We start from the raw sequence: 25,170 nt of genomic DNA on the forward strand, positions 1-25,170 counted from the left end.
GCTGTATACTACTATGTGGGCTGTGCTATATACTACTATGTAGGCAGTGCTGTATACTACTATGTAGGCAGTGCTGTATACTACTGTGTGGGCAGTTCTGTATACTACTGTGTGGGCTGCATTGTATACTACTATGTGGGCTGTGCTATATACTATTGTGTGGGCAGTGCCATATTCTACTATGTAGGATGTGCTATATACTACTATGTGGGCTGTGCTACATACTACTATGTGGGCTGTGCTATATACTACTATGTGGGCTGTGCTGTATACTACTATGTGGGCTGTGCTGTATACTACTATGTGGGCTGTGCTATATACTACTATGTGGGCTGTGCTATATACTACTATGTGGGCTGTGCTGTATACTACTATGTGGGCTGTGCTGTATACTACTATGTGGGCTGTGCTTTATACTACTATGTGAACTGTGCTGTATACTACTATGTGGGCAGTGCTGTATACTACTGTGTGGGCTGTGCTATATACTACTGTGTGGGCAGTGCCATATACTACTATGTAGGCTGTGCTATATACTACTATGTGAGCTGTGCTATATACTACTATGTGGGCTGTGCTATATTCTACTATGTAGGCTGTGCTGTATACTACTATGTAGGCTGTGCTGTATACTACTATGTGGGCTGTGCTATATACTACTATGTGGGCTGTGCTGTATACTACTATGTGGGCTGTGCCATATACTACTATGTAGGCTGTGCTATATACTACTATGTGGGCTGTGCTATATACTACTATGTAGGCTGTGCTATATACCACTATGTGGGCTGTGCTGTATACTAATATGTGGGCTGTGCTATATACTACTGTGTGGGATGTGCTGTATGCTCCTGTGTGGGCTGTGCTGTATACTACTATGTGGGCTGAGCTCTATACTACTGTGTGGGCAGTGCTGTATACTACTGTGTGGGCTGTGCTATATACTACTGTGTGGGCAGTGCCATATACTACTATGTAGGCTGTGCTATATACTACTACGTGGGCTGTGCTATACACTACTATGTGGGCTGAGCTCTATACTACTGTGTGGGCTGTGCTATATACTACTATGTGGGCTGTGCTATATACTACTATGTGGGCTGTGCTGTATACTACTATGAGGGCTGTGCTGTATACTACTATGTGGGCTGTGCTATATACTACTATGTGGGCTGTGCTATATACTATGTGGGCTGTGCTATATACTACTATGTGGGCTGTGCTATATACTACTACTTTGTGGGCTGTGCTGTATACTACTGTTTGGGCTGTGCTGTATGCTACTGTGTGTGCTGAGCTGTATACTACTGTGTGGGCAGTGCTGTATACTACTGTGTGGGCTGTGCTATATACTACTGTGTGGGCAGTGCCATATACTACTATGTAGGCTGTGCTATATACTACTATGTGGGCTGTGCTATATACTACTATGTGGGCTGTGCTATATGCTACTGTGTGGGCTGTGCTGTATGCTCCTGTGTGGGCTGTGCTGTATACTACTATGTGGGCTGAGCTCTATACTACTGTGTGGGCAGTGCTGTATACTACTGTGTGGGCTGTGCTATATGCTACTGTGTGGGCAGTGCCATATACTACTATGTAGGCTGTGCTATATATTACTATGTGGGCTGTGCTATATACTACTATGTGGGCTGTGCTATATACTACTATGTGGGCTGTGCTGTATACTACTATGTGGGCTGTGCTGTCTACTACTATGTGGGCTGTGCTATATACTACTATGTGGGCTGTGCTATATACTACTATGTGGGCTGTGCTGTATACTACTATGTGGGCTGTGCTCTATACTACTATGTGGGCTGTGCTTTATACTACTATGTGGGCTGTGCTGTATACTACTTTGTGGGCTGTGCTATATACTATGTGGGCTGTGGTATATACTACTATGTGGGCTGTGCTATATACTACTACTGTGTGGGCTGTGCTGTATACTACTGTTTGGGCTGTGCTGTATGCTACTGTGTGGGCTGTGCTGTATACTACTATGTGGGCTGAGCTGTATACTACTGTGTGGGCAGTGCTGTATACTACTGTGTGGGCTGTGCTATATACTACTGTGTGGGCAGTGCCATATACTACTATATAGGCTGTGCTATATGCTACTATGTGGGCTGTGCTATATACTACTATGTGGGCTGTGCTATATACTACTATGTAGGCTGTGCTGTATACTACTATGTGGGCTGTGCTATAAACTACTATGTGGGCTGTGCTGTATACTACTATGTGGGCTGTGCCATATACTACTATGTAGGCTGTGCTATATACTACTATGTGGGCTGTGCAATATACTACTATGTAGGCTGTGCTATATACCACTATGTGGGCTGTGCTGTATACTAATATGTGGGCTGTGCTATATACTACTGTGTGGGCTGTGCTGTATACTACTTTGTGGGCAGTGCTATATATTACTATGTGGGCTGTGCTATATACTACTATGTGGGCTGTGCTATATACTACTATGTGGGCTGTACTGTATACTACTGTGTGGGCTGAGCTGTATACTACTATGTGGGCAGTGCTGTATACTACTGTGTGGGCTGTGCTGTATACTACTATGTGTGCTGTGCTATATACTACTATGTGGGCTGTGCTGTTTACTAATATGTGGGCTGTGCTATATACTACTATGTGGGCTGTGATGTACACTATTGTGTGGGCTGTACATAATACTATTGTGTGGGCTGTGCTATATACTACTATGTGGGCTGTGCTGTATACTACTGTGTGGGCTGTGCTACATACTACTGTTTGGGCTGTGCTGTATACTACTATGTGGGCTGCGCTATATACTACTATGTGGGCTGTGCTGTATACTACTATGTGGGCTGTGCTGTATACCACTGTGTGGGCTGTGCTGTATACTACTGTGTGGGCAGTGCTGTATACTACTATGTGGGCTGAGCTGTATACTACTATGTGGGCAGTGCTGTATACTACTATGTGGGCTGTACTGTATACTACTGTGTGGGCTGAGCTGTATACTACTATGTGGGCAATGCTGTATACTACTGTGTGGGCTGTGCTGTATACTACTATGTGTGCTGTGCTATATACTACTATGTGGGCTGTGCTGTTTACTAATATGTGGGCAGTGCTATATACTACTATATGGGCTGTGCTGTATACTACTATGTGGGCTGCGCTATATACTACTATGTGGGCTGTGCTGTATACTACTATGTGGGCTGTGCTGTATACCACTGTGTGGGCTGTGCTGTATACTACTGTGTGGGCAGTGCTGTATACTACTATGTGGGCTGAGCTGTATACTACTATGTGGGCAGTGCTGTATACTACTGTGTGGGCTGTGCTATTTACTACTGTGTGGACTGTGCTGTATACAACTACAGGCTGAGCTGTATACTGCTACATGGGCTGTGCTGCATACTGCTATGTGGGCTTTGTTCTATACTACTGTGTGGGCTGTGCTGTATACTACTGTGTGGGCTGTGCTGTATACTACTACGTGGGCTGTGTTATCTGCTATGCGGGTTGTGCTATATGCTATGCGGGTTATGCTATATGCTGTGCGGGTTGTGCTATATACTATGTGAGTTGTGCTATATACTATGCGGGTAGTGCTATATACTATGCGGGCTTTGCTATATACTATGCAGGTTGTGCTATATGCTATGCGGGCTTTGCTTTATACTACACAGGTTGTGCTATATACTATGCGGGCTTTGCTATATACTAAGGGGGTACATTCTATTCTATGGGGAGGCCATGTTATATACTATGTGACTGTATTATATACTATTGTGGGGGATATTATATTCTATGAGGGAGGCTGTGTTATATACTATGGGGGGTATATTATATTCTATGTGGGAGGCTGTGTTATATGCTATGGGGGCTGCATTATATTATATGGGGGCTATATTATGGGGAGGTGGGCTATATTATATTCTATGGGGGGCTGTATTAGATTTTAGGAGGGTAATTGCATCGTACTCTTTGAGGCTGCATTATATTCTGTGGGGAGGTGGGCTGTATTATATTCTATTCGGGGCTACATTATATACTATGGGGGGCTGTATTATATTTATATTCTTTTAGGGGTGATTGCATCATACTCTATGAGGGGGATGCATTAAATTATGAGGGGACTGCATTAAATTCTATGGGGTGGCTGCATTATACTCTGGGGTAGCTGCATTATACTCAGGAGTGGCTGCATTATACTATATGTGGGCTGCATTATACTGTATCGAGGACTATGGGGAATACGTTATACTATATGAAGAACTATGGGGTGCATTACACTATGGGAAGTGAATTGTACTACACATATGACTATGACAGTGCATTATACTATATGGAGCACTATGAGGAATGTATTATGCTAAATATTTTCAGAATCCGTCCTTCCCTCAAACCTCACTCTACCAAAATGCTTGTGCTTGCCCTAATCATCTCCCGCCTCGACTACTGCAACATCCTCCTCTGTGGCCTACTTTCTAACACTCTTGCACCTTTCCAGTCCATCTTTAACTCTGCTGCCCGACTAATTAATCTCTCTCCTTGCTGCACTCCTTCTTCCCCTCTTTGCAAATGCCTTCACTGGCTCCCAATTTCCCAGTGTATCCAGTTTAACCCTGCTGTTCTGTTGGTCAAAAATGACCGACTTTGAACTTCAATATTCTTTAAAATATTCAAGATGCGGCTCTGAAACCCGTGGCCGACCGACCCATCCTCATTTAAGTCAATCAACCACAAGTTTCAGAACCGCATCTTGAACACCTCAAAAAATACCAAAGTTCAAAATAGGTCTCCCCAGACCGAACAGAACAGCAGGGTTAAACTACTAACACTGACTTACAAAGCCATCCATAACCTTTCTCTTCCGTATATTTCCAAACTAATCTCTCAATATCTTCCCTGACGTAATCTCCGGTCCTCCCAAGACCTCCTCCTTTCCTCCACGCTTATTCGCTCCTCATCCAATTGCCTCCAAGACTTTTCCCGAATATCCCCTATCCTCTGGAATTCTGTGCCACAACACGTCTGGTTATCCATCACATTTGGATCCTTCAAAAGAAACCTGAAAACCCAACTTTTCAAAGAAGATTACAGCCTGTAACGACCACACGGCCATCTCAACACGATTGGAGCTACTGCAACCCTTGACCTACTGTCTCCTTCCCCATAATCCTGTAGAATGTAAGCCCGCAAGGGCAGGGTCCTCTTCCCTCTGTACCAGTCTGTCATTGTTAATTTTGTTTACTGTAAGTGATATTTGCATTTTGATGTAAACCCTTCTCATGTACAGCACCATGGAATTAATGGTGCTATATAAATAAATAATAATAATAAAAATAATATGGAGGACTGAGCAGTGTATTTTAATATATGGAGGACTATAGGGAGTGTATTATACTATATGGAGGACTGTGGTGCACATTATAATATATGGAGGACTATGGGGTATATGTTACTAAACAAGTAAAATGCTGCATATTCAGATTGTTTTTACTGGAACAAAAATCATTGTTCTCAGCAGTACATCGCCGGTGTAAACTGTAGATGTGCTGCTGATAACATGATACTGTATGGTGATCTGTTAGTGATCTATTAGTGATCGTTCTGTCTCATCATTATTCCTCAGCTGGTGGAAAGAGGCCGGAAAACAAGTGTTGAACAACTTCAGTATTGTCGATCAAACTCATTTAGCGGCCTGAGATCAGCACATGTAAATACAACAGAAATGCTTTTGTGTAATGTGCAATATGTTAGCATTTGGGGCCCCATTTCAAACTTTGCCCAGGGCCCCACTTTGCCTAAAATCAGCCCTGCCTGAAAGTGTACAAAGATATTATACAGTCACCATGTGACAAGTGGGCCTGTGTAACTTCAATTGCCAGTGCTGAATTTTAGTCCCAGTCCGGCCCTGGATACTGATGTGGTACGCGAATGCCCTTCAGGAGGCGACACAAGAAATCCTGAGATGTGACCCAGCTGGCATGGGCAACTTTAAAGAGCTGTATCAGCTTATGAGAAACCAATTCAATGCTGTGATAGATAATAAATCCTTACAAGACAAGATCCGAGAAATGTCTTGAGTCAACTCAGCTCTGACATTTGATGACAACTACCTAGCTGCCTTAAAGCCGAGGAGGAGTCAGATCTTGTGATGAAGAAGTCAGTGAGCAGTGCCCAAATTGCTGAAGGTTGGACCGGATCAGAAGAGGTGGTAGCCCTGATAGAGGCGGTGCAGACTCTGATGACAGCAATAAATTAACAAATACATGTGCTCCGTTTTAGAGGTAGGTAAGACCGGACAGGAGGTGAGAAGCACGTTGTCTTCTGTACTGCTCCTCCACACTCACAACTGTGCCAAAATGTTTCATGTGACTGCTGCAGCCAATCAATCACTACTGCTCACAACAGAAGATGGCTGGGGTCATTACATGAACTATGCAGCCAATATGTGACCCCTGATCAGCTACAGCTTTCTCATTCTGTCTGAAAAGGAAAATATGTCCAAATGAAATGAGAAGGTTGCAGGCTATCAGCAGTCATTGATTGGCTGCAGCAGTCACATGAAACAATTTGGCACAGTTGCGAGTGTGGAGGAGCAATACAGAAGACAAGAAGCCCCAGTGGGGGGTGGTTTTTCACCATCCATATCTAATATATACACGGCAATTTGTCAGGAACACCACATATTCTCGGCTGCGTCCGACCTTCGCTCCCATATCAGGTGGTATGCCCGCTATTTTGACGACCTCCTACTGATATGAGAGGGGACTGAGGACACAGCCATGGATTTAGTGAACCATTTAAATGGGAAAGATATGAATCTCAAATTCACATATAACATAGAATATGATAAAACTGATTTTTTGGGATATTTTCCTCAAGTTTACACAGTTTAGAAAAAGTTCAGCAACTAATTCAACACTATCATTTAAAAAGGAGCATCTGATTCATTTTACATAACAATTTAAAGATTTTATTAATACAAAAAACTTTTTTGTCAGAAGTACAAATTAATTCTATGAAATTTTATGTGGGAACACAAAGTTTTGATCCAAAGGTGAAGGGATAGCAGTGGCCGTAGGCTATGGTTAGAATTGCATAGTTATGGAGCGGATCTCCAGTATGTTGAATCAAGAGAATTCTTAAGCAGATAACAGCACAAAAGGGTAAAACTATCTAGTTGTTTTGATATGGTACTCTATACCCAAACATTACATATAAACAGTCCAGACCAACATGCTGTTATACACAATCTACTGTAGAATAACCTACTGTATATGTTTTCTGGTGTGCACTGTACATATTAATTATATTAGAGAAAGTATAAGGTTAATTACCCATTGAGTAAGGGATCCTGCCAAGAATGCTGCCTTGTACCCCAACGCGTGTTTCAAGTAAATGTCTCCTCTTCAGGGTGCATGAAATTCAACACTTTATGCTGCTTCTTGCCATCGCAAACAAACTATTAAAGGGAATCTGACACCCATTTTATGCGATATGATGTAAAAATATCATTAAATCTAGTGCCACATAAGCATTATAGCATTACTTTTGATACCCACTGACTCCCCACCTTTGATGACCAAATACCGTGTTTCTCTCTCCTGCGATGTATGTAAATCTCCTCGGTCCGGTCTAATGGGCGGGGCTTATTCTCCTTCTCTCCCCCCCCCCTCCTCGGCTTGCTGTACGTAATGTGAATTTCACAGATCCCGTAGAGTTGCCGTGCAGGCGCATTGAAATGGCCTATCACGCGTGCACAGTATGGTTTGCCCAACTGTGGTCAAAGCATAAAATCAGTATTGCGCATTCGCCTGCATTTTTCATTACATTCTATGCCCCGGAAGTCTAGGAACACACAATTTGCATCGCAAGACTTCCAGGGCATAGAACGTATTGAAAAATGCCGGAAAATGCACAGTACTGACTTTATGCTTTGCCTACAGTTGGGCAAACCATACTGTGCGTGCGGGAGGCCATTTCAATGCGTACGTATGGCAACTCTACGTGAACTCAGGAATGACAAGAAAGAAATGCGCAGTGCAAGACAGGAGGGGGGAAGAGAAGGAGAATAAGCCCCGCCCATCAGACTAGACCAGGGAGATTTACATACACCGCAGAAGAGATAAAAACGGTATTTAGTCATCAAAGGTGGAGAGGCAGGGGGTATCAAAAGTAATGCTATAATGCTTATGTGACACTAAATTTATTGATATTTTTACATCATATCACAAAAAAAGGGTGACAGATTCCCTTTAAGAACATCCCTTTGGGGGAATTAATTAGACTTAGAAGAAATACTACTTCCAATGTAACATATTTCAAAGAAGCCTCTAAGGTTAATGATGGATTAAGAGTACTTTGTACCAACAATGGATGATGAATAGAGCTATAAATATGATTGTGAAGGAGCAATAGATGGGACAAGTTACAGGAGAAGAAAGGTGAAGCTTCTAAGAATTCTCGCAAGACCGCTACGCCATCAGAGGTCATTGCAACGCAAGGCATTTCTGGAAACGCCAGCTGCCGGGAGCATCGCAAGCATCGGTAACGCTGCATGGGACACCAAAAGGTGAGAATATTGCGATTTTTTTTTAATGTTGTTTTTTATTTTTAACGGAAAACCGCTGCGAAGACGCATACACAACAGGTCCACATAGCCTTGATGGGTCCGTCAGAAAAATGGGCCCAGTGCACCCATATTTTACAATCTGCTCAGGATCTGTCATTTCAACATTTTGATGGATCCTGTACAGATTGTAAAAACAGAAGTGTGAAAGAGGCCTTACCTTTCAGGCCTGAAACATCCAGTATGTTTGTTGCTTTACTAACCATCTGAAGGGTAGAATCAGACACCAATTGTCAGCCTGCAGAGTCAAGGATATAGAGTCTCCAAACCCTTGAGAGGTGGGGATCACCATAGGAAACTCCAGAGCAAAGAGTTCTGGTGGATATACATGATATAGATTAGGGCTCCCCGGGGTATGAATGTGAAACAAGATCTATCATACTATTATGAATAATGCGTTTTTTGAGAATTTTATTTAAATCATGTTTTAATATTGAGTTAGGCTTTACTAGTGAATATATTTTTTTCTTTCATTGAATTATTTGTAATTCACTTGTTTTAACTAATTCATAGCAGTGGTATAGGATTAGTTAGGCGTAATCAGCTGTTCCATACAGGAAATGGTATATAAGGTTGATTGCTATACAGGATGCAATGAATAAAGACCTAGTGCTCTGAAACGCATCTGCCAGTGTGAACTCCCCCCTATAAAGTGGGTGACTAATATAATGTTATAATGGATTTTATAGTTTTCAATTAATGTTCATTTTATGGGATTCCTGGAGCTAGATCTCTGATTTCTTCACTCAATAAGTACAGAAGGAAAGTTATTTTTTTTTTTTCAAAACTACCCTGTTCATATTGAAAATGTGCAACCTGCTAATAGTGCTTTGTTATAGAGGCATGAGTTTGACATACTATCATGTGTTAGGGTTTGGTGGAATGCACCAAATATATATTTATAGAGTAATAGGTGCGTTCGCAACCCGGGGTCCACCATGCAGGAGTAAAACCCGCTGCTAGTAACTGATGGTACTATATGGCGGTATAAGTGAACTCTGTTACTTCACAGAGTCACTTAAGGCAAGAGAATGATGTGCCCTGTTAACCTCACAGAGGAACACAGTTACCAAATAAAGCGAACAGTGGTCATGCAGTCAGAATAGCACACGCAAAATTCCTCACCGGAGGTGCTGGTAAATATAGGGGCTTATTTCAGCCGGGCCCTGAATACACTCACACAAATGACCACACTGGCTCAGAACACATAACTTAGTTGATACTAGCGCATGGCCGTGTGGCCATGCTAACCTTTTATAGCTGAAGCAACTACAGGACCTTCCTAGAGGACCAATGGGAGCTGCTACAGTACTTGAGCCATTTCAGGACCTTCCTAGAGGACTAATGGGAGCTGCTGTAGTACCTGAGCATGTGACCCCCAACCTCCAATGAGAGGACTTACCGTGGGCATGCTCAGAAGGGAAAAAGCAGAACATCGTCCCAGAGACGTCTGCTCACCGCTGACCAGCACTGGCTACAATGGCTGAGCCTGGAAAGGCAGCAGTAACCATCCGCACCGTATCAGGCTGAGCCAGAAGCTGGGACCGACGTCTCCGCTGAGCAGGCTCCACTGCGGCTGGAGAACAATGGGAGACCACAGCGGAGATGGTTCGAGATTCCCCCTGTGCAGAGGTGAGAACTCGACCCCTAACGTCATGTTATACTATTATGGAGAGGTGGCATCTGTAATGGACACTGATGTGGAGGGCATAAATAATATACACAGTTATGAAAGGTATTAGTACCTGGCCCTATTTCAGTATGTGTAACAGAATATGCTATAATTGACAGATTTTTCTCATGCAAGGAAGCTGCCTATTGTCTCTCCTATTGTTTTGTAGAGACAAAATTGACAGTAATGTCGTAGTTTACGTAAAAATGTTAATGTTTTAACATGGTGAGCAAAAGTATGCTTACCCGTTTAAATGGTGGCATGTGTTGTCGCCTAGTAGAGTGACATGGGAGCTGGCAAAATCGGCCCAGATGCCATGCTATTACAGGTGACTTTCACACATCCTCTTTTACACAAGGCATATACAGTAAGCTGCACCAAAGCCTTAGGCATATATTTTTGTATCTATATGGAGGGCAATATTTGCCACACTTAGTAGGTGGACATGTTGGACATATGCCTGTTAGTGTATGGTGAGACTTCCTTACTTGTTAAAACTTCTCTGAGGGGGACAAAGACTGCACCAAAGGCTTTAGTGAATTGCTGAGAACTTGACTACAGTGGCGATCAAGAAATTAAATTTTTGGTTGGCACAAGCTGGATAATCTGTAGTCGGTAGAGAGTCTTTTTACAGACTGATCACAAGGCCAGGCAGAAGAAAACAAATGTCGTGATTCATTAGGGTCCGTGATTTTCACGCTGGCATTGAATGGGGGCATGTGTTGGACTCTCCTGATTCATTAAGAGGAACACGAATCAGACTAGTGGAGCAAACACTATAGATCATGATGAAATAGATGAGCTGTGGCATCACGCCCAAGTCACGCCGTTGTCCCACTCCATCTCTGCCCATTTTGATGTAGCTGTGCTAAACTGGTGTGAAAATGTCAAAAGTCACAACATTTTGGTGTAACTCCGAAAGACTTTTGTGACGTTTTATTGCAATTTACACAAGAATTTGAACCATTTAGATGAAAAGGGGGCCAAAGTTTCTCAGCATCCTAATAGAGTGTAACCTATACAGAAGATATTGTCACAACTCATTTTGTGAGAGGTGGGACAGCTGTGGTTCTGCATTAATTTAAAAGTGTTTTTTTCCTTTTGGACCAACAAGGGTAAATGTCAGTTTCCTTGCTGGCAGCTTGCTGTGTCGCTGGTCAGCTGATGTGGATGGTGACCACTCCCACCATCCTTTAAATAGTCACCTGACGCATCAGCTGACTTTTGGTGATAGAGTTTTCTATGTAGACCAGCCTTGCTGTTGCAACTCTCTGGTGTCAGTGCTGAATCTGCTACTTCTGTGGATTTCGGGGTCCTGTTTCCATGTCCTCTGCGGTGTAGCACTTGGCAGTGGAGCCTGGAGCTAAAATGCTTATTTATTTACCTTGTGTGTCTCACGTTTGCATCGGGGAGAAGGGGAGCTTAGGGATAAGCACAGGCTGTGTTAGGAGATGCTCCATACCCCGTTCCCTACTATTAGGGCCTTCCTCCCCCTTTTTCCAATCCCCTTGTTGGTGTTTGTTGTGCCGTCCGCTGGACTGACCCTTGTGGGTCGTGACAGATTTACTAAAAATTCTGTTGTGTAAAACAGAGAGTAAAGTCTGAAAATTGTGATTTATTTTGCTTGTGACGCTTCTAATCTGGTGTCTCATTCACAAAATGCCTCCATACTATTAACTTTAAATAATGCTAGCTAGGATGTGAGCCTTTATATGAGTGTAGAAATGGATTAATTTTTACTTTTTCTGTTAAAAAAAGGACTTAAATGGCTATGCAAGCACTCCAACAGCAAAGCCATCATGATCCACAGCTAAAGTGTGCCAAATTCAGTTATATGGCAAATTTTCTTTTGCTCTGAATTAACTGATGTAAGACATACAGGTAACTTCCTATTTTATGTTGTAAGGTTATGCCCTACCTGTGGGACATGATTTTTATGAATCATACTGGAAATGAATAATGAATGATCAAAAGTAGTGCATGCTGATTGACCAGTAGGAACTTTTAAGGTAATTGAGTTGCTTTTATCTTTCTTTTTTCCTATTTTCCTTTTGAAGAAATGCTTCAGGTCCAACTGTGCAACTTGAAATCTACCAGAGAAGGAAGAAATTAAGAAGAAGTTATGCCCTCAATTCATTTTATTTTAATATAAACTGCCTTGCACTTTTAGAGCTGGATATCCGTGACATTTCACATTATAGAACCCATGTTGTATTTTCTTAGAGAGAAATATCCATGACAGGAGTCAAACCATAGAACATGAACATCTGTGGTGCTCTGTCTCTGCAAATCAATATGAAAACCCTCTTAGGGCATTTTGCAGGCCAATTTAGAACAAATACAATTCATTTATACAACACTGTGTGCGTCCATTTGAACAGGGCAAGCTGCCAGCATGGGAAAGGAATTCAAACTGAACTGGATTTTAACATCTCATGCTCAGAAAGCCAATTTTATCTGATAAATGTGTCTTCTGGAATCAGAGAGGAGGTCAGCTGGGCAGAAGAGGAATTTGGGGTGATATGGAAAATACAATAAAAATACATGTTGTGAAGCAAGTTAAGGTGACATTTGTTTTTACAGTTATAATAATAAAGAAAAAAGCTTTGTAAGGCTGCCGTCACACTAGCAGTATTTGGTCAGTATTTTACATCAGTATTTGTAAGACAAAACCAGGAGTGGAACAATTAGAGGAAAAGTATAACAGAAACATATGCACCACTTCTGCATTTATCACCCACTCCTGGTTTTGGCTTACAAATACTAATGTAAAATACTGACCAAATACTGCTAGTGTGATGGCAGCCTAAGACTGGTTTCTTATTTGCGGTTGAGTATGCAGCGTTTCTTCCGCAATTATCCAGATGCGTCGTGTATTCCTATATTTAACATTAGGGACGCATGTGTCTGCAATCGGTTGCGGTTTGCCACGTTTGACGGCGCATGCGTCATTTCGTCGTCTGCGGTTTGGTGCGGTAAATGCTACATGTAGTAATTTTAGAGGCGTCAATTTGCCACCTAGAAACGTATGCGGTTGTTAGCGGAAGGAATGCGGCAAAAAAACACATTGCTGTCTATGTGAACGCCTGCATTCGCTAGCACATGTGTTTGCTTGCATTTGTGAACGCATGCATTGCACCACAGGAAAACATGTCTAGGCACTGATTAGCCACCCCCACATACAAACTGATAAAGGGAAGGAGTGGACATTTGCAGGTCACTACTCAGCAGACTGGGAACAAGAGCAGACGCAGCAGACCAGACACAGGAAGGAATCTACACTCTGAACAATGTGAGTATATCCTAGCCAATGTCATTATTTTCTATTTTCTGTCTCTATATGTCCTAATTTCTGCCATTTCTTTCTTTCTGTGTCCATCAGAATGTCATTTTCTTCTGAGGAGGAGCAACGGCCTGGGCCTGCACAAGCCGAACATGTTAGTGAAGTGAGTACTCACCTCTTCAGATTGGTAAGTATTCACTGTCACATCTACACATATGACATTTTTTTCCCTTTTTTTAGAGGATTCAAACCAGGGATTCAAGCTTGAGGAGGCTAATTTGCATATTCCAGGTGCCTTCTGGGAAAAGCGAAGTCTCCCTAAGCTAGAAGATCGTTGGGTACGGCCGGGACCAGCTGCTTGGAAAGCATCACCAAACCAGGGATTCAAGCTTGAGGAGGCTAATTTGCATATTCCAGGTGCCTTCTGGGAAAAGCGAAGTCTCCCTAAGCTAGAAGATTGTTGGGTACGGCCGGGACCAGCTGCTTGGAAAGCATCACCAAACCAGGGATTCAAGCTTGAGGAGGCTAATTTGCATATTCCAGGTGCCTTCTGGGAAAAGCGAAGTCTCCCTAAGCTAGAAGATCGTTGGGTACAGCCGGGACCAGCTGCTTGGATATGTAGGATATTATTGCAAGAGAGCTTGGCTGAGTAGATTACAAAAGAAGGAAAACACACAGCAAGTCAGCAGGATCTAGGAGCAACATGGCAGATGTGACAACCTACATGGTGAGCTGCAGCATGTGCTACATGTTCACAGATCGACCAGAAGAAGAATCAAATTTCACCTGTCAGAAGTGTAGACTAGTGGCCCTTTTAGAAGAAAAGGTGCGGGGTCTGGAAGAAAGAATAGCAACTTTGAAACTCATCAAAAAGAATGAAGACTTTCTAGACCGAACAGAAGTATCTCTACTGGTCACAGAAGGTGAAAAAAGTGTCAGAGAACCTCCAAAAGCAGATGAGTGGAAGCATGTGACCAAAAGAAGCAAGAAGACCATGGAGAAATCACCAACCACACAACTGAAGGACCGATATCAAATCTTTGTAGAGGATGAAGATGGCACACCTAAGGATGAAGCAATACCAGCAAGCAAAAAAGAAAAGGGCACACAGCAACAAGTGACAGCAAAAAGTACAGCCAAGAAGCAACGAAGAGTGGTGGTGGTGGGAGACTCACTACTGAGAGGCACAGAAGCAGCCATCTGCAGACCGGACATAACTGCAAGAGAAGTATGCTGCCTTCCAGGTGCGATGATCAAAGATGTGACCGATAGGATACCAAAGCTCTTCAGCTCCAAGGACGTCCACCCATTTCTTCTGATACATGTTGGCACCAATGACACGGCAAGGAAGGACCTACCGACAATCTGCAAACACTTTGAAGAGTTGGGGAAGAAAGTAAAGGAACTGGATGCACAGGTAGTTTTTTCTTCTATCCTTCCAGTAGACGGGCATGGCACCAGGAGATGGAACAGGATCCTTGATGCAAACAACTGGATAAGACGATGGTGCAGACAACAAGGATTCGGATTCCTGGACCACGGTGTGAATTTCTGGTACGATGGACTCCTCGCCAGAGACGGCCTACACCTCAACAAACCTGGGAAACACACATTCGCCAGAAGACTTGCTACACTCATCAGGAGGGCGTTAAACTAGAAGAAGAGGGGACGGGAAGAAAAACATTAGACTTGAACAAAGAAGACCCAGGAAAACATACTCAGATGGGAGATAAGAACATTTCTAAAACAATCCACAGCGAGGAGATTGGAACAAAACAAAATCCTCTAAACTGCATGCTCGCAAACGCCAGAAGCCTGACAAACAAGATGGAAGAACTAGAAGCAGAAATATCTACAGGTAACTTTGACATAGTGGGAATAACCGAGACATGGTTAGATGAAAGCTATGACTGGGCAGTTAACTTACAGGGTTACAGTCTGTTTAGAAAGGATCGTAAAAATCGGAGAGGAGGAGGGGTTTGTCTCTATGTAAAGTCTTGTCTAAAGTCCACTTTAAGGGAGGATATTAGCGAAGGAAATGAGGATGTCGAGTCCATATGGGTCGAAATTCATGGAGGTGATAGGGAAATCAGGGACCACCTTAATGTATTCTCATAATTCATTCATATGTCCAGGCAGGCCTGACTTTGCTAAGTCATGTTGTTGACTATTAGGAACTGCTGAGATAGGTAACACCTAACCTAGAAAGGAGACTTAGGACATTAGCCCCTACGTGTCTCAACTCAAGTCACCTTTTGGTATCAATCACCTGATTAATTAAGAATGATCTCATATGTAATAAACAGTTGATTTGCGCACGAACATGATGTATACGCCTACTCTAAAAGTGTATATAACTGAAGGTCCGTTCCTGTAATAAAACGCAGCTGATACAGATACCACATCTGATCTCTGTCCGTCATTTCTCTGGAGAAACTCACACATTTGGCAGCCATCCAATATCCCTGAAGGTCTGACTTGCAGACCACCCCAACATTTTGGCGTCCCTAAGTGTGGGCGGCCACAACAGCAGATCACCAATATCTGATGCCCGGCACATCGCAGACCTGAGACCAAGGACACACAGACAATCCGCGGAAAAAGGTAAGAACCATTAGATTCTTACAAACTCTCTCTGTGTCTTCCTTTCTCTCATAATCTGCAGCCGAGCATGAAGGTATGTTCTAGTCAGATCTGTTTACAAGGCCGTCCATATTGTTTGGCAAAGAACCGTAGAATATCCATGTGATACTTTAAAGGCATATTGGATTGGTTAATTTTATGTGCTGCTATCTCTGCTAAATGTCTTGTTCTATGTCTAGCACATGACTGAAGAGTGAATGAGTGTGTGAATTCACCCATGAGGAGACGTCCTCTTGGGCGGGTGAAAGAGATACGGTCTAACACGCCGGTTGAATCAGGATAGGGCCTCTGCAGTTCCCTACGGTGACCCTTAAGGGGCACCCTGGGTCAGAGGTCAGTCAGTCCGTCTGTGTTTGTCCTGCCTTGTATGTACGCACAAGCTGCCCCTCTTTAGGAGGAGAACTCTGACCATATCAAATCTGCCTGCGCTAGTTAGTTCTGTTCTCTGGTTAGCATATAACATTTCTGTGTATGCCGCAGTTAGTCTGCGATAGGAGCCCTTTAGGAGGCCTCAGTGGGATTAGTGAGTGACGCTGTGGCGGTCACAAGGGCCAAATCACTAATCATTGTCTCCCGCACGCCTATTGGCTGAGTATTTAGCATAGGTACGGAGCAGCAGAGAGGAGAGGGGACTTAGAGGTTAGCACACCCCAGCACTGATACGTGAGTGCGGGGTTACTAAGTTGTTACGAGGAAGAGGCTGTGAGAAGTGGGCACAATAAGGGACTACACAGTGAAATATCAATCAGGAACAACCAGAGAACACAGGGACAGGAGTGGCAGATAACAGAGAAACAGTAGAAGACGCTGAGGTGATATCAGGCAGCAAGGAGAAGCAGGTCATAGTACACAGATAAGGACAGGCAGTGAGAATCAGGTAGCTGCAGAAAGGAGATTACCGTCGTCCAAGTGGAATAACTGTGTGTAAAAGAGAGTGATTGATATATGAGATTCCCTGTTTGATCTCTGCAAGATGTGTGTATGAGAAATGAGGATTTAAGCATAAAAATCCTGCCTGCATAAGGGAATCCAGTTAGGTATGGTCCTTGGCCGATTGGTGCCAGGACAAAAACTGAGGAACGCTACTAGTGAAACACATAGTCACATGTGTATGAGATAAGCTGAAACCAAATATTTGTTACCTGTCTAACTGATATTTGGGGAGGCTGCAAGTGAACAACTGTGCTGAATGCCTTGCAGATTGTTGTATGGGTTCTGCAGGTTTTAGGTAAAAGAACAGATAGGAATAGTGTGTTTTTGTTTTTAGGAAACAGAGAGTATTAGAATCCAGACAGCTAGGTTTTTCTTGTTCTTCTTTTTCACGTCAAGCGTATATGTGTTGGAAACAGAGCTCCTTTCTAACACGCATACGTATATAGGTTCCGATGTTTCACCCATATGGAATATAGTGCCAAGTATTGTGAACAACCATTGAAGTACATTAATCTGTATTGTACTGAAGGGTTTGCTTTTGTTTTTCTGGGACTTTTTGTATTTGCATGGTTCATAGGAATTAGGATTACTTGTAACATTGTAAAAGGCCGACCCCCAGCACAAATTTTGTAGATGTCATGCCCAGACTGCAGAGTTGGCTTGATGATGGCTATTTCACCGGAAGGATGGTGGATCGTAAAAACGGTACATCCTGGCTATAGCCAAGAGAACACTGGGTTTGGACCTCTGTCAGAAAGATTCCCTGAGTTGAAGTGTTTCCGACTTAACGTTCACGGGACCATTCTGTGGACCCCAGGAACCTTGTTGAGTCACATAGAGGACAATAATCTCTGGTATCCCAGTGACATACCATTCAGGTGCCCCCTGAACAGAGGGAGACCAGAAGATTACATCCAGATTGCAAAACACTTTGCTCTCCTCTGTGGATTTCAAATGTAGAACCTGTCACAGGCACAGATCGATAGAGGGCAATGTCATGTTTATTTAGAATGTATAAGCATGTTGATAAGAAGGCACTACTGCACATGTTGTAAAGAAATGTTCACTGTACACGGATAAGATAAAGTGTAAAAGGGAAAGTTGTTTGAAAGAACTCGGAGAGCAATAAAAGGTGTCAGATAAGACAGCCCAGTAAATGTACGAAGAATTGGCACTCTGCCAACTGTCCAAAATTTGCACATAGGTTCTATGCCCCAAGTACGTGGTGCCCTATGAACAAAATTTTATGTTTTTGCTTAGTTGTTAAGTTGTAGAAGTTTCAAATTTTTGGCTCTGTGCCAGGAAAACTTTTTCTTCTCTTTCTTGGAAGTTTGAATCCAACCACTCTTCTGCACTAAGGTAGTGGATTCAAAAGGGGGGAGGAGTACTAGTAAATCACTGTGTTTTTGCTGTTTTGTATAGCCTTTATGGATCAAGCCACTGCAGTTTTCTCTTATGTCTCTCGTGTACCTCTCATTAATCCAGATGTTGAGCTTTTTGTAGATGGTGGAAGAAGCATCGGAAAGGATGGACGGTTCTATGCTGGGTATACAGTGGTCACACAGCATGAGGTAATAGAAGCGGAACCACTCCCTTCTTACATGACCAAAAAAGAAGTGGAGTTGACGGCACTCATTGAGGCGCTTAGAGGGGCAAAAGGGAAGCGATGCAACATTAATGTGACATCTGAGTATCTTTTTGGAGTGACCCACAAGTTTGGCCCCATATGGCGGGCAAGAGGTTTTCTTACAGCAACAGGCATTCCTGTCAAACACTGGTACCTCATTAAGCAGGTGATGGACGCACTACTGCTCCCGAAAGAGGTTGCCATAGTTGAGGTAAGGTCACACAGGAAACTCCCTACCAACAAGGCACGAGGCACCAACAAGGAGGACCAAGCAGCCTCAGGAGCTGCTGGAATATGGTGACACGAGACCCCTGAGGCACCTCTACGGACCATGGTAAGCACTGAGTATAACCAGTTGACCTTCAGTATCTTGCAGGCTCTGACTCGGGGATCCACCGGGAAGGGGTCAAAGGTCTGGTCACAGAGTGGTACTTGGGACCATGCAGGTTTGTGGAAGGTGGGACAGCGGGCGTGTCTGCCAAGATCTGTGTACTCTGTGACGACCCAAGGGGCTCACAACCCGATACACTGGTCTAAGAACAGTTGTGCCACGAAAGAGAAAAGGGTCACTCACAATTTCATAATGCTCCCTTTTGGATTCTACTTAGGCATGTACCCCATTGCACAACACAGGTAGTATAGGCAATGCACCATAGACACATGCCCAAGCCTCTCTACCCGTTTCAATGACTGTAGACTGCCATCATACAACTACCACCAGGTAGAAGGGTATGTGCTCGTGTGTGTTGATCTCTTCCCAGGATGACCAGAAGCCTTCCAGGTGCCAAGAAGCTACAACAACAGGGAGGTAATACGCAATGTTGTGTACCTAAGGTCACATAGGGAAAATGTCCCCTTCCAGGCAACCATATAGCCGTGTCCAGTACCTCAGAGGGAGACTGTTGCTTATGCATGAATAAGTTTTTGATTCTGTTTTAGGAGCTTGAGTAGTAATCAAAAGACACACCAGGAGACCTCTGGAGCCAGAATCACACGGTCCTCTCGCTACAGCTACATCCGTACCGCTTGAGGGAGACCCTGCTTGGAAACATGCAAGCCAGTGTACTGTCGGGAAGTGGAACAATGATAATCCTGCTCCTGATGATGTTGACAGCCTCACAGCAAGAAGAAGAATGGACACCGACTATGCCTATGCTGACTAGGGATGCCTCGGGGATGCCAACAATTTGGTTTGATACCTCTGAGAAAATGGCTACTTTTAGAATTGACTTTTGTGAAATAGTAAAATGTCAATGGAATCTTAAATTTGGGAAAAAGAGAAGTAATCCCAGTTATAAGTTTATAACAGCGGTTGAAGGGGCTGCGGTGTATATCTGTGTAACTAGACCAGGGAATGAGAACTGTGCTTCATGGTCTGATGCAGCTTGGAATACAGGAAATCCATGGGGATATAAGCCAGAGGAAGCTAAGACTCGCCTTAGTGCATCAGGGGAGCCTCTCCTTGACAGGCTGTATATTACACTATGGGGAGCCAGGTGGGATTGCAAGGAAGAGGACCCTCGCAACTTTCCATGTAACCCTCTTCTCATAACCATTAGGGAACCCTCTCGGGTGGACGAAGGTCTTTATGTACTGGGACTACATTCCCCGGGAAAAAGGGCTCAGTTAGGACAATTTTGGCTAAGGGCTATCCGTCAGCAGAATAAGACTGAAGGGAAGGAGCCTCAAGCAACAACAGTAGAAAGGCCAAAATTCAACATGTTTGGGGAAGTGAGCTACGAGGAGAAGGTGGCCATAGAAACAGGCTACACTGAAAGGAATGAATGGCTCATGTGGATGAGATTCACCGCAGGGCAGCATAATAAGTCTAACTGTATTGCATGTGCTACTGCCAGACCTCACTTGGGGACTATTCCTCTCACATCCTCAGAACCAGACCAAACTGACTTGCAGTGCATTTTAGCCTTATATGATGCCGCATATGACCCCTCTGACAATGCTTTGTGTTATGCTCTTTCAGCTTTGCATCCACATGTAAAGATGGATCAGATACCTCCTAGGGTGTTTGCATATCCGGGAAATTACACCTGTTTCCAGAGACAAGGGACGGGAACAGAGAAAACAATATTCGTAGGAAACCTAACGTCAGAATTCTGTAACACTGCCACTTCCATAGATCACGATACAGGGGGCTTCAAGGCTAAGTGGTTTAAGGGACAAACTGCAGAAAGGAGTGACATATGGTGGATATGTGGAGATATGCAACTTAGAGCCAGATTGCCACCAGATTGGGCTGGCACCTGTGCCCTAACACAGATCCTCATGCCATTTCAAATAATCTCATCAGAAGAAATACAAAAAGGTAAACTGAATGCTGACACTCTACGCAGAAATAAGAGATCAGCACCTGCTGGATCCTTTGACCCAAGGATCTACATAGATAACATAGGGGTTCCTAGAGGTGTGCCAGATGAATACAAAGCTAGGAACCAGATCGCAGCAGGGTTTGAGTCAGTTTTCTTCTGGTGGGTTACCCTTAATAAAAATGTGGATTGGATAAATTATATATATTATAATCAACAAAGGTTTATAAATTATACAAGAGATGCTGTAAAGGGAATAGCAGAACAATTAGGCCCTACTTCCTTAATGACATGGCAGAATAGGATGGCTTTAGATATGTTACTAGCAGAGAAAGGAGGTGTATGTAAAATGTTTGGCACTTACTGTTGTACTTTCATCCCAAACAACACAGACCCAGACGGAAGCATCACTAAAGCACTGGAGGGTCTTACATCATTGTCTGAGGAGCTGGCAGAGAACTCGGGTATCGACAACCCCTTCACAGATTGGCTCGAGTCATGGTTCGGAAAATGGAGTCACCTGGTGTCCAGTTTCCTCATATCTTTTGTCGTCATCACTGCAATACTTATGGTTGTCGGATGCTGTTGCATACCTTGCATTAGAGGACTCCTCCAGAGACTGATCGATACTTCCATTACAAAGACTATGTACATGCAGATGAGACCCCTTAATGATGATTATGAACGAATGCTATGATTGAGAATAGGATATGATCTCCCCATCCTATGGGGGATTCGGCAGAAGAATTGACAAGAAAGTCCGACATTGGCGTTAGGCCAGTGACAGCACCTATGGGTTAGGGGTAGAATCATATCTAATCTCAAAAGGGGGGACTGATAGGGAAATCAGGGACCACCTTAATGTATTCTCATAATTCATTCATATGTCCAGGCAGGCCTGACTTTGCTAAGTCATGTTGTTGACTATTAGGAACTGCTGAGATAGGTAACATTTAACCTAGAAAGGAGACTTAGGACATTAGCCCCTACGTGTCTCAACTCAAGTCACCTTTTGGTATCAATCACCTGATTAATTAAGAATGATCTCATATGTAATAAACAGTTGATTTGCGCACGAACATGATGTATACGCCTACTCTAAAAGTGTATATAACTGAAGGTCCGTTCCTGTAATAAAACGCAGCTGATACAGATACCACATCTGATCTCTGTCCGTCATTTCTCTGGAGAAACTCACACATTTGGCAGCCATCCAATATCCCTGAAGGTCTGACTTGCAGACCACCCCAACAGAGGGAAAAATGGTAACAAAATTCTCATTGGGGTCTGTTACAAACCCCCAAATATAACAGAAACCATGGAAAGTCTACTTCTAAATCAGATAGATGAAGCTGCAACCCATAATGAGGTCCTGGTTATGGGGGACTTTAACTACCCGGATATTAACTGGGAAACAGAAACCTGTGAAACCCATAAAGGCAACAGGTTTCTGCTAATAACCAAGAAAAATTATCTTTCACAATTGGTGCAGAATCCAACCAGAGGAGCAGCACTTTTAGACCTAATACTATCTAATAGACCTGACAGAATAACAAATCTGCAGGTGGTCGGGCATCTAGGAAATAGCGACCACAATATTGTGCAGTTTCACCTGTCTTTCACTAAGGGGACTTGTCAGGGAGTCACAAAAACACTGAACTTTAGGAAGGCAAAGTTTGACCAGCTTAGAGATGCCCTTAATCTGGTAGACTGGGACAATATCCTCAGAAATAAGAATACAGATAATAAATGGGAAATGTTTAAGAACATCCTAAATAGGCAGTGTAAGCGGTTTATACCTTGTGGGAATAAAAGGACTAGAAATAGGAAAAACCCAATGTGGCTAAACAAAGAAGTAAGACAGGCAATTAACAGTAAAAAGAAAGCATTTGCACTACTAAAGCAGGATGGCACCATTGAAGCTCTAAAAAACTATAGGGAGAAAAATACTTTATCTAAAAAACTAATTAAAGCTGCCAAAAAGGAAACAGAGAAGCACATTGCTAAGGAGAGTAAAACTAATCCCAAACTGTTCTTCAACTATATCAATAGTAAAAGAATAAAAACTGAAAATGTAGGCCCCTTAAAAAATAGTGAGGAAAGAATGGTTGTAGATGACGAGGAAAAAGCTAACATATTAAACACCTTCTTCTCCACGGTATTCACGGTGGAAAATGAAATGCTAGGTGAAATCCCAAGAAACAATGAAAACCCTATATTAAGGGTCACCAATCTAACACAAGAAGAGGTGCAAAACCGGCTAAATAAGATTAAAATAGATAAATCTCCGGGTCCGGATGGCATACACCCACGAGTACTAAGAGAACTAAGTAATGTAATAGATAAACCATTATTTCTTATTTTTAGGGACTCTATAGCGACAGGGTCTGTTCCGCAGGACTGGCGCATAGCAAATGTGGTGCCAATATTCAAAAAGGGCTCTAAAAGTGAACCTGGAAATTATAGGCCAGTAAATCTAACCTCTATTGTTGGTAAAATATTTGAAGGGTTTCTGAGGGATGTTATTCTGGATTATCTCAATGAGAATAACTGTTTAACTCCATATCAGCATGGGTTTATGAGAAATCGCTCCTGTCAAACCAATCTAATCAGTTTTTATGAAGAGGTAAGCTATAGGCTGGACCACGGTGAGTCATTGGACGTGGTATATCTCGATTTTTCCAAAGCGTTTGATACCGTGCCGCACAAGAGGTTGGTACACAAAATGAGAATGCTTGGTCTGGGGGAAAATGTGTGTAAATGGGTTAGTAACTGGCTTAGTGATAGAAAGCAGAGGGTGGTTATAAATGGTATAGTCTCTAACTGGGTCGCTGTGACCAGTGGGGTACCGCAGGGGTCGGTATTGGGACCTGTTCTCTTCAACATATTCATTAATGATCTGGTAGAAGGTTTACACAGTAAAATATCGATATTTGCAGATGATACAAAACTATGTAAAGCAGTTAATACAAGAGAAGATAGTATTCTGCTACAGATGGATCTGGATAAGTTGGAAACTTGGGCTGAAAGGTGGCAGATGAGGTTTAACAATGATAAATGTAAGGTTATACACATGGGAAGAAGGAATCAATATCACCATTACACACTGAATGGGAAACCACTGGGTAAATATGACAGGGAGAAGGACTTGGGGATCCTAGTTAATGATAAACTTACCTGGAGCAGCCAGTGCCAGGCAGCAGCTGCCAAGGCAAACAGGATCATGGGGTGCATTAAAAGAGGTCTGGATACACATGATGAGAGCATTATACTGCCTCTGTACAAATCCCTAGTTAGACCGCACATGGAGTTCTGTGTCCAGTTTTGGGCACCGGTGCTCAGGAAGGATATAATGGAACTAGAGAGAGTACAAAGGAGGGCAACAAAATTAATAAAGGGGATGGGAGAACTACAATACCCAGATAGATTAGCGAAATTAGGATTATTTAGTCTAGAAAAAAGACGACTGAGGGGCGATCTAATAACCATGTATAAGTATATAAGGGGACAATTCAAATATCACGCTGAGGATCTGTTTATACCAAGGAAGGTGACGGGCACAAGGGGGCATTCTTTGCGTCTGGAGGAGAGAAGGTTTTTCCACCAACATAGAAGAGGATTCTTTACTGTTAGGGCAGTGAGAATCTGGAATTGCTTGCCTGAGGAGGTGGTGATGGCGAACTCAGTCGAAGGGGTTCAAGAGAGGCCTGGATGTCTTCCTGGAGCAGAACAATATTGTATCATACAATTATTAGGTTCTGTAGAAGGACGTAGCTCTGGGGATTTATTATGATGGAATATAGGCTGAACTGGATGGACAAATGTCTTTTTTCGGCCTTACTAACTATGTTACTATGTTACTATGTAGAGCACTTCTTCCGCTGCGGCAGAGGCTGAGCAGGAGCAGCGGGGTCGCGGTCGGGTGGCAAGGCAGCAGCGTGTACATATACGTTACTGACTGTTTATTGGATCTTCACTTTAGTCTTGGATGTTCATTTCTTTACTTTCCTCTTTCTTTCCCTTTTTGTTCTTGACTCCTTTTGTTTCTTG

This window comes from Ranitomeya imitator, chromosome 5 (assembly GCF_032444005.1).
Source record: "Ranitomeya imitator isolate aRanImi1 chromosome 5, aRanImi1.pri, whole genome shotgun sequence".
NCBI lineage: Eukaryota > Metazoa > Chordata > Amphibia > Anura > Dendrobatidae > Ranitomeya > Ranitomeya imitator.